A 6,448-nucleotide genomic window follows, 5' to 3' on the forward strand; every position below is an offset into this window, starting at 1 on the left:
TAGCAGTCTTTCATGAATAAAAACAATAATAATTATTCAGTACTCCCTCCAGTCTTGAATTAAACATGTTTTGATTTTGTTTATATTTAAAATATGAGAGAGTAGTCTTGAGGGGTAACAAGATCACCTAACTAACTCATTTATGTCCCAATATGCTATGACAATATCTGCCGCATAGACCCACAAAGTTTTGCATTAAATTCAACAAATTTTTTTACTTTTATAAAGTCAAATCTATCACTTTTCACTATTTTCCAATACAATAAAGAAGTTAACCAAACAAGTAAATTATATTGAATATGTTCTCAAGAGTGTGACTAATAAGAACACAATTTAGCATTTCCCTTAAGATATAACAAATGCTAATGTGTCGTAAAGACATTATTTAAAAAGTCTAAAATTGTAAGTATTCATTGGACTTTTTTTTGTTTTTCTTTTAGTTTTTCATAGGTTCTTCTATCGGATGTGATCTTATTTAAATTGTGTCAGACATTAAATGTTGGTACTTCTTCAATTAAGAATTTAAACATTGTTGGTTTACAATGATGGGAGAGTCCAATCTCATCCGCTAGACTAAACTTTGTTGATAGAAGTTATGTTTTATTAAATTGTTAATATATCTTAACTTCCCAATGATTAATTATATATTTTGAAAAAAAAAGAGAGTATATATCTTAACCTCTCAATGATTAATTACTTTGTTTGGAAACATTTAACAATATCTTTTAACAGATATGAACAAGATCCTAATTAAGATATTATTAGGAATTATAAATCAGCATATTGTGCAAGGCTGTAAAGCTAGTCAAAGCCATCCAATTTGATTTAGCTTAATTGAGGGAATTCATTCCCATTGTTTTATTATTCCTTCTATTCCCATTAATGTTGACTTTAGCGTTAGGGTAGTCGATTCTAAATATTTACGATAGCGTCGGACTGACAAACTCTAAAAGGATTTGTTGACATTTTTATTTTGAATTTAATAGCCTCGGCCACGCAAAGAGTCGGCTTTTAAATTGGCTAAACTTACGCTATATTAGCCTCAGAGGGCGGATAGCCGACTCTACCCAGTAGCTTCTAATTTTTTAGCCGCATATGACACCAACGCTAATTCAGTCTTAGCGTCAGTTTTTACACAGTTAGAGTGGGTTTTAGGCCGACGCTAAAACATTGTCTTCTTGTAGTTATACACGTCTTTTAAATTGTATTATATGTGAATGTTTTAAATATTAGATTGTAAATACTAACATTTGGAAGGTTTAATTATGCAATTGGTGTCTATAAATAGGGTCACTTGAATTTAAGTCTTTACAAAACCAAATCCTCTCAATTTGAGCATACAATTTCAAATTACTATAAATATAAAACCAAATCCTTTCAATTTGACCATACAATTTCAAATCACTATAAATATAAAACCAAATCCTTTCAATTTGACCTTACAATTTCAAATCTCTATAAATTTAGCTCCTCTGGTTGATTTTTTTTACCGAAGTTGCTAGAATTTGTAGACATGTAATGACAAAAATGCCCTATATATAAGCACCTTTTGCTTTTTTCACTCTAATTAAGAAAAGTTGGTAGTGTAGTTAATGTGTCCATCTTAGGTATGAATGTACCTAAAATAAACTCTAATTAGGTTTTTTTTTATTTTTTCCGGTGCTATAGTATCACTAAGTTAGCACTTGATTAACTACTGTAATAGTTATTTATGTGACTGTAATACTTTGACTAACAGCAAACACTTTAGCTTCAAAGTTCAGAATCCAGCTTTTTCTCTAAATTATACAAAATGAAATATTATAGTAAAAGTTCAGAAAGCACTATGAAAAACGAAGTGGAATCTGTTACACCTTGCTGCTCAGAACATAAGACAGAAACTGTATTCTTCGAGTAAGTGTAAACTCAAAAAAAGAAAAAGAAAATTTGAGAGAGAAGAAATATTCTTATCATTCATCATAAGCTATTGGCTCACAAATACAACATTATATAGCTATTACATCAGGGAGGAAATAACTGAATGAGTAAATAACATAATTGCATCTATCTTCTAGTCCTATCAGAATCCAACCTTAGTATAAATCTCAGAAAGTGCATTATCCAATGATGGTTGGTGGAGAGATAATATACTTTTTCCATTATTAATTTTCAATTTGAAGAAACAAAATTTGTCATCAATTTTCTTCCATAATCTTTTGCATTGATTTGTACAATTCAGGCTTGTTCACAGTAAAATATTTATGATTTTGTTTTTAAAAAAGAATCAACTATCTAGGGGAAACACTACTTATAGGTACTTCATCAACATAATTATCCTTGGAACTTTTTGAATTTGAATCTTCTAGGTTTGACATTCTTCCAACTGAAAATGCTGCTTTCATGGGTTTCGGAAGAGGCATTGTGTCACTTCCTAGCATGAGAACGACGGTGGACATGGTTGGTCGATCTGCTGCATCTTCTTGTATGCACAATAAACCATTGTGTATGCATCGCAGAACCTCACTTTCAATGTATGATTCTTTGTGGATTGGATCTATTATTTCCAAACTTTTTCTTTCGCACCAAAGTTTCCAAGTCTGCATATAGTTATGAATAATTAGTCACTTGAGTTGAAAAATTGTTGTAAAAAAGCAAAAATACAGTAATATGTCATCATAACTTTTTGTGTAGTTGGTTATTGACGCTTGATTTTCTAATTTGTTGATGAAAGATGTGATCAAGAAAACTCATATGAAGTAGAAGACTTTCCCTATGATCCAAAAGAAAGAATCCACTGTTCCTTTTCCCATAAACGATTTCTAATAAAAGTACTCCAAAGCTAAAAACATCAGATTTCACTGAAAATAATCCAGCCATAGCATATTCTGGAGCCATGTATCCGCTGTTTAAAATGCACAGATCACTGTTAGTTGCGAATAATGTAAAATTTTCTAATATTTGTTTTAAAAAGAGTTGTCAATAACACTTGCTAGGTTCCCATAACTCTTTTTGTTTCTGTCTGACTTTGGCCTTTCTCAAATTTTCTTGCCAATCCAAAATCTGATATTTTTGGATTCATTTCATCATCTAGAAGAACGTTGCAGGCTTTAAGGTCTCTATGGATAACTCTAAGTCGAGAATCCTGGTGAAGGTATAAAAGTCCTCGTGATTCCATTGATAATACTCAATCGTAATGTCCAATCGAGTTGCTTATGCTATTCCTCATCTGCCACACAAATGAACATTTTATTCTTGTTATTGACGAATAAAGCGGAGATTCTTATTCAATTTTCCATCATAGTTATTTTATAGGTGAACTCACTGATATGGTATTTCAGTTTAAACTTCCAATATGAGAATTGCGCCTATACTCAAGATTATTCTTTATAATGGTACACTCTTTTATAAGTTCAAATTTTTTTACATCATGGGAGTTCCACCTTTACTGCTAGACATATAGTAAAAACTAACTTTGTCTAATTAGAAATAAATTTCAGCAAGTAGAAAAAGTTATAAAATCATGAAAACAAATAGGTTGAATAGAGTTTTTGTCAGAGCTTACTGAAAAGGTGAAAGTCAAGGCTTGAATTTGGCTTATAGTCATATACTAGTATCTTTTCGCTTTCCTCAATGCAGCAACCTAAGAGTTTCACGAGGTTTCTGTGTTTCAGTTTAGCTATAAAGATTACTTCATTCTTGAATTCCTCTGCACCTTGATCAGACGTTTCTGCAAGCCTTTTTACCGCAATTTCTGTTCCATCTGCTAAGGTACCCTAATAGAAAATAAAGTAAAAGATCATGAATGTGTCGAAGCTTTGAAACAAAATTATATATGCATGTGCATCTTGGCTTCTTGATCCAATTTTTTCATACCTTGTAAACAGGACCAAATCCACCTTCTCCTAACTTTGATGATTCTGAAAAGTAATTAGTTGCATGTTGAATTACAGTAAAAGGGATTGTAGGAAGGTCTCCATTCAATGTATCCTCTCTGTGGATATGATCATGAAAATCGATAGTAGTAGTGTTCCTCAACATCAATCCACCTATCAAGGAAGCTGGTAAGTTTGAATAAAGACATTATCTTCGGTAAATTTCTGAAATGTATCTAGAGAACTTGTTAAAATTACCTTCAGATACAACAACATAGGATTGCTACTGCTACCAGTACCCTTACGATGGTGATTATCAAGGTCTTGTTGTTGCTTGCATCTTCATGCGTGGCTGCAAAGGTAACATGGATTAAAACGATGCATTTATTTTCTCAATTTATTGGTCAAATGCATTTCACATGGACATGAATTTACTAGAAAATTTTAATTTTCATGTGCATAAGTGATCATTAATCTAATTTTCATTGTAAATTAACCACCATATCTCATCAAATATTTGACTGATTGCCTCGAGCTGAATCAGGTCAAAATCAAGACTTCTAACTTAATTGCAACAATCATACGCGATACTTTTATTAACAAGATTATGTCTGTTTCCTTCGCTTACACTTAGCAATTTATAGCATGACCAATTTGTTTTAGAATTTGCTGTTTGTGCACAGTACAAAGAACAAATGAAGCACAAAGGTCAACAAGGTTTTAATTAAGATTTTGGCAGTCTCTACGATCAGGGTTTTAAATAAAGGTTTGCAACCGTGATCTGGGACACATCATTAAGGTTTTTGATGTTGCCATGATTGCGATTAAAACCTCATCGGCCACATTTGACCAGAGTTCTCCACAATATAAAAAATCACATTGCAATCACAATCTATTTCTTCTACTGCTATTTAAAACCATGTCTGCAACCACGACAGCAGTTGTATTAACCATAAATTCATTAGTGGTTGTTAATGGAGTTGAAGTCACTAAATTCTGATGAGTTCGTATCGATTTATATCTAATTGCTCCTCTTTGCAATCTAAACCTTGAAAGGAATAGAAATTAACAAGCCCTATATTGATGTTACCTTGGAAGGAGGATCCTGGTTGGTCATTTAACTGAAGGAACTTTTGATCATCAAACTTGATCCCACAACTTGGAACTACAACTTCCCATGCAACCTTTGTCCCACAACACCTGGGAACTAAGTCCGACACAATCTCCAAACACTGTCTGCACCCATCAGTCAAGGTCTTTAGCACACTGCAGAAATCCATACCTTTTACCAGTCTCACTCGAATTAAACTCATTCGATGCGCATGATTGATTAGTCTCTACAGTCGCTTTTCTTAACAAAATCCTTATGCAATCCTCTTCTTTTGTAAGATCAGTCGAGTCTTTTATGTTTTTTGATCCAGTAACATTCCATGATGGTGTTACAGAAACTTTTCCAAAGAAATTCTTGTTAGAGTAACGTATGATGCATACATCATAAAATATAACAACTGTGTGGTATAGTGATCAATGATTGTTGTTTTAATAATTTTTTCAACTTTAGGTGACAAAAGATATCAAGACTCTTTCATATTCAACCATTTAATGTATGAGCATTCTAAAGCAGTCTTTCATGATAAAAAATTTCTATAGTATTAGTCTATGAAAATATCTGCCACCTAGGTCTACAAAGCTTTGACTATGACATTATTAGCAATTATGAGCTGGGATCATCTTCAGAAGCAAACTATGTTGTTTTGTTACTTCCTCTATTTTTACATGTCTTTTATGATTGTATTATACTACTACAAATCAAGAAACAACTTTGATTATTAAGCAAATTTTAAATTATATTAGTAGTTTTTATTGGTCTATTCATCAGTTTCCTCCGTCACTTCATTAAAGTGTAAAATATTTGATAAAAAAGTAGTAAAATTGATAAAATAGTTGTTAATATTACGTTGAAATTTGAAAACGATAGATAAATAGAAAAACATTTTTTTGCCAAAAAACTACAATTAAAAAGGAGCAAAGGAGTGTTTAATAACTAGTTCAATTGACAATGTTAATATTGTTAGATTGTACATTTTGACTCGGGTTCGAACATGGGACCTCACAATTATCCGACTAAGTTTCAGCGATGCTTCTCACGCGGAAAAAAAAGGAGCAAGAGAGGTCTTGAGGAGGTGTAATTGGTGTACATTAAATTACTTTGAAAGAATTGCAATTGTAGTTATGGCGCAGCCTATGAACTCTGCAGTTGTCAATCTAAATTCTTATTCCTCAAATGGAAACCAATCACGGTTATAATTTATAAAGCATGCATGCTAGCAATGATAAGGGAAGGATGTTTATCGGCTTTTAATACGCCTACTGAAGAAACAGATGGATTGATTGGTAATATGTTCATTCAATCTTCAATTATTTGATCTAGTTTCTTTGAGAGAAATAAAAATAAAATATGAGAGAAATGGGTCCTTCATTAATTAGTTGGTAATGTTATTGCTACCATTAATGCTGAGGAAACAATAATGCAAAGGAAGCTGCCTTGACATGAAGGTCAAATAGTTGCATATCATCACTAGAGATTTGTCATACCC

The 6,448-nt window shown here is 32.1% G+C and overlaps 1 pseudogene; it reads right to left on the reverse strand.

Moving 5' to 3' along the window:
• Nucleotides 1-1,951: 1,951 nt before the first annotated feature.
• LOC11425037 (cysteine-rich receptor-like protein kinase 5) lies at nucleotides 1,952-5,538 on the reverse strand (annotated as a pseudogene).
• Nucleotides 5,539-6,448: the final 910 nt, after the last annotated feature.

Source organism: Medicago truncatula, chromosome 8 (genome assembly GCF_003473485.1).
Source record: "Medicago truncatula cultivar Jemalong A17 chromosome 8, MtrunA17r5.0-ANR, whole genome shotgun sequence".
Taxonomy (NCBI): Eukaryota; Viridiplantae; Streptophyta; class Magnoliopsida; order Fabales; family Fabaceae; genus Medicago; species Medicago truncatula.